We start from the raw sequence: 13,306 nt of genomic DNA, 5'->3' as shown, positions 1-13,306 counted from the left end.
CCGTCCAGCCTAGACATTGCTCCACTTATTGCGATCGATTCGCGTAAGCTGGCGGATAATTTCCAATGAATCAATCAAACAAGTTCCTTAATCCTATTTGTCCAAAAAATTTCAAATAAAGTAACTATATTTAATATAAAGGGTGATACGGTCAAAATTTGGTCAATATAAACTTGACGTATTTCTTTCAATTTTGCATTTAAAAAACCTGAACACCCCTCATTTTGAAGGTGTGTGTGTAGAATGTTGCTTCTATTTTGATTTTGGAATTCACTCTTCAGTTGTCAAAATGCCGTCCAAGCAAGAAAAGCAGCGTATCAAAATTTTGCTCGCGCATCGCGAAAATCCGAGCTACTCCCACGCAAAGCTTGCAAAATCGCTAAAAGTTGCCAAATCAACCGTTACAAATGTAATTAAAGTCTTTGGGGAACGTTTGTCGACAGCCAGGAAGTCTGGATCGGGGGAAAATCGAAAACCGGAAGCCGCTGAGACGACAAAGAGAGTTGCCGGTAGTTTCAAGCGGAACCCTAACCTCTCTCTCCGAGATGCCGCAAATAAGCTAGGTGTATCGTCTACAACCGTGCATCGAGCCAAAAAACGAGCCGGACTATCGACTTACAAGAAGGTAGTGACTCCAAATCGCGATAATAAGCAAACTACGACGGCCATAGCGTGATCCCGGAGGCTATACGCGATGATGCTGACGAAGTTTGACTGCGTGGTAATGGACGACGAAACCTACGTCAAAGCCGACTACAAGCAGCTTCCGGGACAGGAGTTTTATACGGAAAAGGAAGGGGAAAGGTAGCAGATATTTTCAAGCACATAAAACTGTCAAAGTTCGCAAAGAAATATCTGGTTTGGCAAGCCATCTGTACCTGTGGCTTGAAAAGCAGCATTTTCATAGCTTCCGTGACTGTCAACCAAGAAATTTACGTGAAAGAGTGTTTGAATAAACGTCTGCTGCCTTTCCTGAAGAAACACGGTTGTTCCGTACTGTTTTGGCCGGATTTGGCATCTTGCCATTACGGTAAAAAGGCCATGGAGTGGTACGCCGCCAACAACGTGCAGGTGGTTCCCAAGGACAAGAACCCTCCCAACACGCCAGAGCTCCGCCCAATTGAGAAATACTGGGCTATTGTCAAGCGGAACCTAAAGAAGACCAAAAAACTGCTAAGGACGAGCAGCAGTTCAAGGCAAACTGGCTTTCTGCGGCGAAGAAGGTGGACAAGGTGGCTGTACAAAATCTGATGGCAGGTGTCAAGCGTGAGGCCCGGCAATTCGGATTTGGAAAAGCGAAAGCCTAACTGAATATTTTTCCTGAATTTTATACTAATTGAACTTGAAAAAGAAATTTAATTTGATTTTTAAATAAACGATTTCACCGATTTACACGCGTTTTCCCTTGACCAAATTTTGACCGTATCACCCTTTAAAGAATTTTTTTACATTCAATAAATTATATATTTCGATGCCTTAACATGAAAACTCGACTTTTAGCTGCTGTGCAAGAGAAGGCAAAAATTTAATAGAATCCGTAAAATTTTAGATACAAAAAATTCTAATATAATTATTAATAGAAAAATATTAAAATATTAAAAAAAAATTTTATTATAATTTTACCGGTTTATTATTTCCACCTCCTGTAAAAAATAACCAAAATCAAGTAAGGTAACATAATTTTTAGTAATGAGCCATCGTTTAGTATGCATAAACTAAAACAAATAATAAATCAAAGCTATTGAAAGCATAAATTCCAATCTAATTCACAGACTCTCATACAAATTATGTTTCGACAGTTAACTGATATCCAATACATGACCAGGTGTAATTCCATAAAGTTCATGTACCCCATTCTATTGCAGATATTGTAAAAAAATCAATATTATGATTTATGTATTTGTTTTTATCAAAGTGTTTATGGTACCACCGTTTTATGTGATGGTACGAAGAGGCGTCGATTCCATTTGAATGAAAATGACAAATATATTAATTTGCCATTATATGATTTTCAACAACCATAAAATCACCCTCCTGATTACTCTTCGAAGAATGCATGTGTTCGATTAATGTCAAAACAAACAATGGGCAAAGTGTTTCTGCGAGTAGACGAGTACGTGTGTAGGTGGGAAGCACTTTTCAAACTCACACACATACCCACAACCATTCACCTTCTATCGCACTCAGGTGGTCGGTTGTGTTGATTGTGTAGTAATCTCAAAATATTCGTACACTAAGGCTATGGTCACACTAGGCAAATATTTGACCAAAATGAGTGTCAAACATTTTCCAGAACCATTTTTCAAATATCTGAATACGGTTTTTTGGAACAAAATTCTACAACGATGTTATATATCCAATATGAGCTAAATATGTTTGTTGGTTTGGCTGTGGCGACGGATTCATTTTTGATTTCTGTCAAATATTTGCCCAGTGTGACCATAGCATAAGAGATTCAATATCATGTGGAAATTCGTTGTTTTGTTTGTTTGTATTTAAGGTTCTTTCAAGCCATATGCACAGTAGAATGAAAAAATGCGTAATTTCAATGATGCTAAAATTTACACACTGTTAGGTCATAGTTAAGTTGTATTCTCCACCTAAATTTTTGTCTTTATATATTTTTGAATTTGAAGTGGGCATATAAGATATTTGTGCTAAGCGTGTAACACCAAATACAAAAGGAGATTCCCAATGTTATTGGGAAATGGTTTCAGTATCACTGTGTTACATTTTAGGCTTTCCGTCGGTATGAATATTGTTATTAGTATCAAAGAACAGATCAGATTTTTGGCTCGTAATTTTGGAGAAGTCACCAAAAACCTATTCCACCACAACACCAAAAATGTATTGGATACAGTAAAATCGATTCAAATTCAATATAGATCTCGGGGAGTAAATCTCACCATACATATAAAGTGGGGAGCAAGAACGTGTGTTTTAACTTTATGCAATCTTTTTTAAATAGAAAATGTCTTGTTAAAGAGAAAATGTCTTGTTAGACCCGACTTAAGCCGATCTGCTCTGAGAATTATTGCCAAAGACACCATGTGTCTATCTCGTCTCCATCTAGGCGTGTTTGGTACAGGATATAAAAAGGGATGGGACTGGGAATTTCATAGAAATTTACAAAAATGTTATAAAAGAACAACATTTGTGATACCAGTTTTCCAAACATTTTTTTCTTGGTGTGTATGATTGTCTATTTGTTTGTGTGTTTTCTGAATCACGTTTATTGAGTTAATTGAAGTTGCACGCCGAATTTGGAGGTATATATTGGAATTCGATATTGTCATCGTAGAAAAAAAAAACTACTAATATTAAATCGATGTCTTAATAGTGATAATTTGTTTGTTCTTAACATAGATGATAATAGTAAAAGAACTCGTCTTTATTTTCAGCTTATACGCAAAAAAAACAAAAAAAATTTGAATACTGAAATTAAAGTGGATCATATCGAAAGGGGGCATCAGGTGCTTGCCACCAGAGAAAAAAAAACATTGGTAAATCGTTTTTACATTTAACGACAAATGGTAACACCATAATAAAAACAAGTATATACTGCAGTAAGCTCGGCCAGCCCGAATCTTATGTACCCTCCACCATGGATTGCGTAACATCCACAATCGAATTACTTGGGTTGTGGTATCTTAAAACTTCTTAACATCGTTTTCTAAATTGTGAGTTAGTCCATACGTGGTGAAGATTATATTACGTTTTATCAATTGAGAGCTAAGGCTCGATATGAAAGCTAAGGCTTTCAGTTAGATTATCAAGAGGGAAAAATGGGGAACTAAGATTCCAAGGGATTCTGCAGAGATTGGTGGAACTTAGGTTCCTGGGTTAATGGGTCACTTTATATGATCACACTGCCACCATGAATACTTACATGGAAAACCAATATACCGCAATGAGAGAAAAAGAGACAAGTTGAGTTTAAGTTGAGATGACAAACTTTTTATTGAGGAGGGATAGATCCTTTTACGTTAAAAGCTGGCTGAAGAAAGAGGCCGGAAACTTAGACTAGATTTGACAGGTGAATTCAGAGTTTCAGAAAAGAAGAAAGGGGAAAGCAAATAGAAAACAAAGTTGCTACTTAAAATTATGACTGCTTAAAACTCTAATCTATTACACGCTAACGGCTAATCTAAAAAGAAAATTCATTTAACTTATCTTAACGATAGGAATTCAATATTAATTCAAATTTCAATTCAATAATTCAAAATTCATACTCAATATATTTAAACTACATTAAACACGTGGTATATATTAGACAAAAAAGTGATGTTAGTTAAGTCTAGAAATAATTAGGAATCGATATGGACTTTTTGCACGGTACGTAGAGAGCCAGAATTGAAATATGGTGGTCGCTTATATGGGGGCTATATACAATTATGAACTTGATATGGACCAATTTTTGTGTGGTTGGGGATCGATTTATCAGAGGGCCATATATAACTATAGACCGATATGGACATAGTTAGTCATGGTTGTTAACGACCATATACTAGCACAATGTACCAACTTTCAACTCTCTCGGATGAAATTTGCTCCTCCAAGAGGCTCCAAAACCAAATCTCGGGATCGGTTTATATGAGGCTATGTATGATTATGGACTGATATGGACCACTTTTGGCATGGTTGTTAAATATCATATACTTTCACCACGTACCAAATTTCAAGCAGATCGGATGAATTTTGCTTCTCCAAAAAGGCAGCGGAGTTCAAATCTGGGGATTGGTTTATATGGGAGCTATATATACTTATGGACTGATAGGAACCAATTCCTGCATGGTTGTTGGATACCGTATACTAATATCACGTACCAAATTTCAACCGAATGGGAAGAATTTTGCTCTTCCAAGGGTCTCTGGAGGTCAAATCTGGGGATTGGTTTATATGGGGCCTATATATAATTATAGACCGATATCGACCAGTTTTTGCATGGGAGTTTGAGGCCATATATTAACACCACGTACCAAATTTCAACTGAATCAGATGAATTTTGGTCTTTCAAGAGGCTCCGGAGGTCAAATCTGGTGATCGGTTTATATGGGGGCTATATATAATTATGGACCGATGTGGACCAATTTTTTCATGGTAGTTAGAGACCATCTAACACCATGTACCAGCCGGATCGGATGAAATTTGCTTCTCTTAGCGGCCTCGCAATCCAAATCGGGGGATCGGTTTATATGGGGGCTATATATAATTATGGGCCAATGTAGACCAGTTTTTGCATGGTTGTTACATACCATATACTAACATCATGTACCAAATTTCAGCCGGATCGGATGAAATTTGCTTCTCTTAGCGGCCTCGCAATCCAAATCGGGGGATCGGTTTATATGGGGGCTATATATAATTATGGACCGATGTGGACCAATTTTTGCATGGTTCTTAGAGACCATATACTAACACCATGTACCAAATTTCAGCCGGATCGGATGAAATTTGCTTCTCTTAGAGGCCTCGCAAGCCAAATCTGGGGATCGGTTTATATGGGGGCTATATATAAGTATGGACCGATGTGGACCAATTATTGCATGGTTGTTAGAGACCATATACTCACATCATGTACCAAATTTCAGCCGGATCGGATGAAATTTGCTTCTCTTAGAGCAATCGCAAGCCAAATTTGGGGATACGTTTATATGGGGGCTATACGTAAAAGTGGACCGATATGGCCCATTTGCAATACCATCCGACCTACATCAATAACAACTACTTGTGCCAAGTTTCAAATCGATAGCTTGTTTCGTTCGGAAGTTAGCGTGATTTCAACAGACGGACGGACGGACGGACGGACATGCTCAGATCGACTCAGAATTTCACCACGACCCAGAATATATATACTTTATGGGGTCTTAGAGCAATATTTCGATGTGTTACAAACGGAATGACAAAGCTAATATACCCCCCATCCTATGGTGGAGGGTATAAAAACATTTTTGCCTTGAAGAGAAAAGAAGAAGGAGATATTTTGTTGTGTGTGTAATACATCCAGTTCCTCTTGATGTGAACTCTTCCATGCCTGTTCATTCATAAATGTATGTACACCTCCAATCGTAACGTAATTTCCTCGAAAGATACAATTGCTTACTCTTTTTGAGATTTTCAATACTGTGTAACAATACCATCGTTAAAGAGGAATTATCAAAGAATTTATGAAGCACTGATAAAATAGAACGCTTTCGATATGGCTGCAACAGTGGCGCTAATGAAAGAGAGCATTTAACAATATTTCCAGAATTTAATTTCAAGCGCTGGATGTGTTTTTCTCCTTGCGTTTGCGATTTGATAATGTTCAGTCGTTCATTGGCACTTTCGGTAGCTGGTCGAGGAAAAAATCACCTCCGTATACTGTCACTAGACAGAAGCGAAATTACGATTTTGTTAAGAATTCAATGAAAATACCATGCAATGATTTGTGATTACAAACAATAATCGTAAAACTCGGTATTTTTATAGCCAAAATCTTCAGAAAACGAAATCATTTTCTTTGATAGACCGATACTAATGGGCTTTATTTTGTTGTGTCTACAAAAAAAAATTTTGTTCCTGGTTTAAGTGTAAATGTAGATGTGATCGAGTAGAAGAGAAAGAAAAATAAAGTGAAATAAATAAAAATTATATGGGAATCAGTCGTAACATCTCGTGCTGATAAATGTTGCATTGAGATATAACAATATTCTCATTTTTTTTGTTGGTCTGGTGGTGTTTACTACATATACGTCTGTTTGTATGTGCGTGCGTTTGTGCGGGCAAAAATATTGATTTCAAATTAACGTTATTTCTATATAATCGCATTCTTCTTTGCCAGCCGCCGTTAAGTGCTCTCAATTAAGTTTGTGGATTTGGCAAAAAAAAAAAAATAATTATCCATATCTGAAAGAAACCCAAAAAAAAAAAATATCAAAAAGTAAGCAAATCAATGCTAAATATCCATCATCGATAATGGCTAACCCCCCGCATAGCTTTATCTGTTACATTTATGTGTTGTGCTGTTCTAGGAGAGGTAATTATCATTTTATATCATATGCATTGTGTGTGAAATAACACTGCCCGACAAATTGCGGCATGTGGTTGGGTATTACGGAAACTGGTTTTGGGGTTAAATTAATGGTTCAGAAAGATCAACGTAGGTCGGTGATTTCTACATTTTAGCATTGAATAGAAAGTGAAACACTTTACTATTGTACGCTGAAAAAAAGTATCGTCGTATGCGAAAACATTTCATATCGTTAAATATTTAATAAAAAGTAATAATTTTGAATACAATTAAAACGTGGGGGAATTTTGAAGTCTGAAGGCAATTTCTACTAAAATCGTTCCTGACCTACATAACCTTTTTATCATTAATATAATTACAAAAATTTATCTTTGGACAGAAGGAAGTCGTTATGAGTAGGGCTGTGGAGCCGAGCCATTTTTGTTCGACTCCGACTCCATCATTTCTCATTAGCCTCGACTCTGACTCCGGGAAATGTAAGTAAATATCATTTTAATAGCACTCCAATAGAAATACTATGGTAGAGGGTTTAAAAAATTGACCGCTATAAATATTCCTGTTTGCCATATGAATTTATGTGTCCAAGATGACACTAATTAATTTGACACGACAAATCTCAGCATTTTGGAGGTCTAAAAGAACACCATATTCAAATTTCAGATCAATAAATGGAAATAGGGCGCCATCAATATGGTCAGATACCAATGATCTTCAGCATTATTATTTATAAAAACACAAAACATCAAAAAAAGAATCTAAAGTTTAAGAAGTAAAATTCTGTCTATAAAAAACAAAACAGCAACAAAAATTCGCTAGAACTTTTGCCAACACCATACATGAAATACGGATCCTAACCCAAATCGTAAGATCGGTTTATATGCAGTGTGCTATGCCACAAAATTCTTTGTGGCAAATCTCTTTGTCTTAAAATTAAGCAAGAGTGTACAATTCGAAAATAGATATTTTTATATGTTACAAATGGAATGTCAAAGTTATAATGGACAATAATATGGATCAATTCACCCAATATTTTAGTCAAATCGACCACACTGAAAAAACAGTGAACCCACCAGGAAGAAATTTTTGGTTAACGGTACAAACGCCGACATCACGCCGATATCACAAAAATAAGTAAATATTTTTCAACAAATTCAAGAAAATTTGTTAGGACATAATTAATTTTTTTTTCACTTGTTGAAAAAATTTTGTAGTTGGAAGGAAAAATTTGGGTTCAAAATTGCAAGAATGTCTTTAGTGCCATACAATGTTGAAGATGGGCACATTTGTAGTAAAATTTACAAATTTAAAGAAATAATGAACTCTTTTTTGAGAAGTACGAAATTAGTAAATCTGTATGCTTCATTTGTGTATAATTTGTCCCGTTTTTCAGTTCATTTAACTAAGGTACGCAAAAAATTATTAGAGTAAAAGAAACTTTCTCCAAACATAATAATTCCATGAACTTAAATAAAGTTAAAATGGCTTTAGTGAAATATAGGGTTCACTTTTTTTTTGAGTGCATAAGACTTAAAAAAAATTTCATCATTGGGGGTTATAGTGAGCTTAACCCCCAATTGACTTTTACCCATACTAATAAACCTTGTATGAACTGAATCCTATTTTCGATATGGGTATTAGCAAATCCTTTAGTTCATGACTTCGTTCTTCGATTGATGGACTTAATGGAATCTAAATATTTGTTTAGTTACAGAACTATAAATTGTTTCTCACATTAGGTTTCTCTGACTTCAGCAAAATCTTCAGACTCCGCACCACCCAACAGTCCTGATTATTTGGGTCTTCTTCAGACTCCGCACCACCCAACTGTCCTAATTATTTGGGTGGAGCGACATGTACTTAGTCTTACCTCCCAATGATGAAATATCTCGAGAACATTCTATGAAACGCTATTGTTGTAATTTCGAATCAGACTTGTAATTTTTTTGCCACTTGTGGAAACTACGCTGACAAAAGATTACCCAATTTGAACAAATTTGATTTTACATTTTCGATTTTTAGGACAAATTGACCTTAGTTATATTGAATCTTCCTTTATGGAAAGATATCAATTTAAAGTCGAATCATCCTATTCGAATGTCAACATGGTTTCATTGATAAGTTTATCGACAACGAGGTGCAGAAAAATGTGTTTTCTATACTAAGCAAAATTGGTATTTGAAGGAAAAGAAATCATTGTACTCACGACAATATTGTTTTCAGCGGGTTCTAGAAAAAAGCAATATAGATTTTTTATTCAGCTCTTATTGTTAGATGCTAAATTGCGAAGCACAAACAAACCGAAATTTAAGTACTGCTTTTTCGCAGTGTTTGATGAGCAGCATTAAGGTGCATCGAAAACATCACTACAAAAAATAAAGTGAGGATTATCAAAAAAGATAGGCATGAAAAAGTTGTTCGTTCGGCGTTTTTGCCGAACCGAAGTACAAACATTTCTCTAAATCCCACCTTCATTCGTTTAGCCTTTTCATGTAAATAATCAACTTGTACTATTTTTCAGGGGGTTGCGTATGATTTGTATGTAAATCATACGTCACCCTCGTCTATTAAGTGTAGAGTATTGCAAATTGCCACCCACACACACCGTTCATTAAATCACCATTTTTATATGAAATATGGGAAATGTGAATGTAAACATAGGTCAATAAGCTTCAGTTTAGCTCGCTTAATTTTGACGTCAATTTTGCAAACACACAAATAAACATTTTTTGTCTTCAATCACGAAATTGATCCAATTATTTTTTAATTGAAATGTCTTCAATCACATAAATGATAGTATCAATTAAAACTTTAATTAAAAGTCAACTAAAAAAATTAATTGATACTATTAATTTTTGTTTCAATTAAAAAAATTGTTGAATGAATTAAATGTTTAATTGAATATATTTTAAAACTCAATTAAGACTTTAATTAGAAAAATGTGACGTGACATTTTTTTTGTGTACTCGTATATGTTCATCTGTCAAAATAGATGCGATGAGGCATGCGTATGGGCAAAATTTCTTTGCTACCATCGCGCAGTTTTTACGTTATACTGGTGAACCATATATGGTAACTCTAGCAATGTCTTCCAAATCCACATAGATATACTGTTCCTTAATCGGCGATTTGTTTTTTAGTTCTATTTTTTTTTATCAACATAAAGTGTTTTGTTTTCTCTACATCCCAACATTCACTGCTCAGTTTCTAAACACCAATACCTCACGCAATTTTTTGATTTCAATAAAAACCACGTGCGCACTCCATAAATGCATCAACAGAACTGAATGCAGCAATAAAACTTGACAACACAAAGGACACATACCTGCCGTAAAAAAAGCAGCAAGAAAAATAACAACTCGTCACACACGATCCCTTTCTGATCTCGCTATTGCACAAAAACAACTATCGCCACAAAAGATACCAACTACACACAAAGAAACATTCCAGAAATTCATCCAAACTGCCTTTAGAATCAAAAAAAAACAACCAACAAGATCATAAAACACGCAATAACAAACATAAACAATCGTACGATATATACACAAAATGTCTCTACAAATTCCCTCACACGATGTAATGATTTCATGACTCTCTTCTCACTTAACTTTCCAGTAGCACATTTATTGATTAGTTGGAATTCTATCTATACGATAAGCTAAAATTTATTCCAAATATTCTATATTCAATAAAAAATTATATACACCCGTCAAGGATTATATTAACTACTTTTTATTCTACTTTATCTAAAACTTCAATGTCAGGAAAAATACTCCAACTTATAATAAAAAGGAATAAGCTGTAGGTAGCCATCATACCAATCGGTAATATCATTAAGTCAATTTTTACTATAATTTTTTTTTTCATACAAACATTTTTCTTAGTAAATTGTCCACATTTCTATAATACAATCGACAATGCATTAACTACTGTGTAGGACATTTATTTAAGGAAAAAATCCTTCCCATTTCGTAGTTAGTGAACTAAAAAACATTTACTGCAATTTTATAAGTTTTCCTTTAGCTAAGTTAATTTTCGTTGTGGTTACGAAACTATATTACAGTAAATTTTTTGAATGATGTGAAAATTAAAATTGTCCTTAAATTTACTAGACACTTTTTTTCTGTGTAGCAAATCCTTTATTTCAAGACTTCATTATTCGACTGAAGGACTTAATGGAATCACAATGGACTGAATGGGCTGCCACCTAACCTAACCTAATGAAATTTAAATATTTGTTTTGTTACAAAAGTATAATATGTTTTTTTCACATTTGGTTTCTCCGACTCCAGCAAAATCTTCAAATTCCGACTACAAATCCGCAGTCCTGGTTATTAGGGCGTTGCGACATATATACAGAAAAAAAGTAAACTGTTTTATAGCAAGAATGAACTACCTCGTACGAAAGTTGAACTATTTTATAATCCACATTTTGAAATTTCCACAAAACGTTGTTAAAAACAGGATAATTTAATGTCGGATTGTACTTTTTAACTACAACTAACGAAATTACATCCTCTCGTATAAGAAAAAAATTAACTAGAAGTAAAGAAGAAAATCATTGGCGCCAAATCATGGCCATTTTAACCAAACATTAGTTCATTCTTACTATTTTTGGGAATCGACCTCAGTTCTATTGAATTTTCCTTTATGGAAAGATGTCAATTTAAAGTCGAATCATCTTATTCGAATGACAAAACGGTTTCATTGATAAGTTTATCGACTTTAGGTCAAAGAGAATACTAAGCAAAACTGGTATTTCAACGAAAGTAAAGAAATGTTTGTACTCTCGACAATATTGTTTTCAGCGGGTTCTAGAAAAATGCAATGTCGATTTTTTATTCAGCTTTTATTGTTAGACGCTAAATTGCGAAGCACAAACAAACTGAAATTTAAGTACTGTTTTTTTCGCAGTGTTTGATGAGCCGCATTCAGGTGCATCGAAAACATCACAAGTGAGTATTAGCCAAAAAACATGGGCATGAAAAAGTTGTTCGTTTGGCGATTTTTTGCCGAGCCGAAGTACAAACATTTCTCTAAATTCCACTCATTCGTTTAGCCTTTTTATGTAAATAATCAGCTTGTACTATTTTTCAGGGGGTTGCGTATGATTTGTATGTAAATCATACGTCACCCTCGCCTATTAAGTGTAGAGTATTGCAAATTGCCACCCACACACACCGTTCATTAAATCCCCATTTTTATATGAAATATGGGAAACGTGAATGTGAACATAGGTCAATAAGCTTCAGTTTAGCTCGCTTAATTTTGACGTCAATTTCCGTTAACGTGCATACACACAAATAAATATTTTTTTGTCTTCAATCATGAAATTAATCCAATTATTTTTTAACTGAAATGTCTTCAATCACAGAAATTATAGTATCAATTAAAACTTTGAAACTTTTAAAAGTCAACTAAAAAATTAATTGATACTATTAATTTTTGTTTCAATTAAAAAATTGGAAACATTTTTGTGACATTTTTTTCTGTGTATATGTTCATCTGTCAAAATGGATGCGATGAGGCATGCGTACGGGCAAAATTTATCTGCTACGCGCAGTTTTTACGTTATACTGGTGAACCATACATTTTTAGAAATGTCTTCAAAACCCACGTAGATATCACTTTAAAATATATTGACCTTGAACTGTGTCTTACATGTTGAGACAAATAATAATGGTAAAGGGTATACGGTCAAAATTTGGTCAAGGGAAAACGCGTGTAAATCGGTGAAATCGTTTATTTAAAAAATCAAATTAAATTTCTTTTTCAAGTTCAATTAGTATAAAATTCAGGAAAAATATTCAGTTAGGCTTTCGCTTTTCCAAATCTGAATTGCCGGGCCTCACGCTTGACACCTGCCATCAGATTTTGTACAGCCACCTTGTCCACCTTCTTCGCTGCAGAAAGCCAGTTTGCCTTGAACTGCTGCTCGTCCTTAGCAGTTTTTTTTTGGTCTTCTTCAGGTTCCGCTTGACAATAGCCCAGTATTTCTCAATTGGGCGGAGCTCTGGCGTGTTGGGAGGGTTCTTGTCCTTGGGAACCATCTGCACGTTGTTGGCGACGTACCACTCCATGGCCTTTTTACCGCAATGGTAAGATGCCAAATCCGGCCAAAACAGTACGGAACAACCGTGTTTCTTCAGGAAAGGCAGCAGACGTTTATTCAAACACTCTTTCACGTAAATTTCTTGGTTGACTGTCCCGGATGCTATGAAAATGCTGCTTTTCAAGCCACAGGTACAGATGGCTTGCCAAACCAGATATTTCTTTGCGAACTTTGACAGTTTTATG

The 13,306-nt window shown here is 34.9% G+C and overlaps 1 protein-coding gene across 1 annotated transcript in view; it reads left to right on the top strand.

The window, feature by feature from the left end:
• Positions 1-6,330: 6,330 nt before the first annotated feature.
• Lkr (Leucokinin receptor) overlaps positions 6,331-13,306 on the top strand; it is a 74,917-nt gene continuing 67,941 nt past the window's right edge. Inside the window, exon 1 of the mRNA XM_075307051.1 lies at positions 6,331-7,018. The gene's annotated coding sequence lies outside the window, so the exon portion shown is untranslated. The remainder of the gene's footprint in view (positions 7,019-13,306) is intronic.

Source organism: Haematobia irritans, chromosome 4 (assembly GCF_050003625.1).
Source record: "Haematobia irritans isolate KBUSLIRL chromosome 4, ASM5000362v1, whole genome shotgun sequence".
Classification (NCBI taxonomy): Eukaryota; Metazoa; Arthropoda; class Insecta; order Diptera; family Muscidae; genus Haematobia; species Haematobia irritans.
This window is presented reverse-complemented; position numbering and strand designations above follow the sequence as displayed.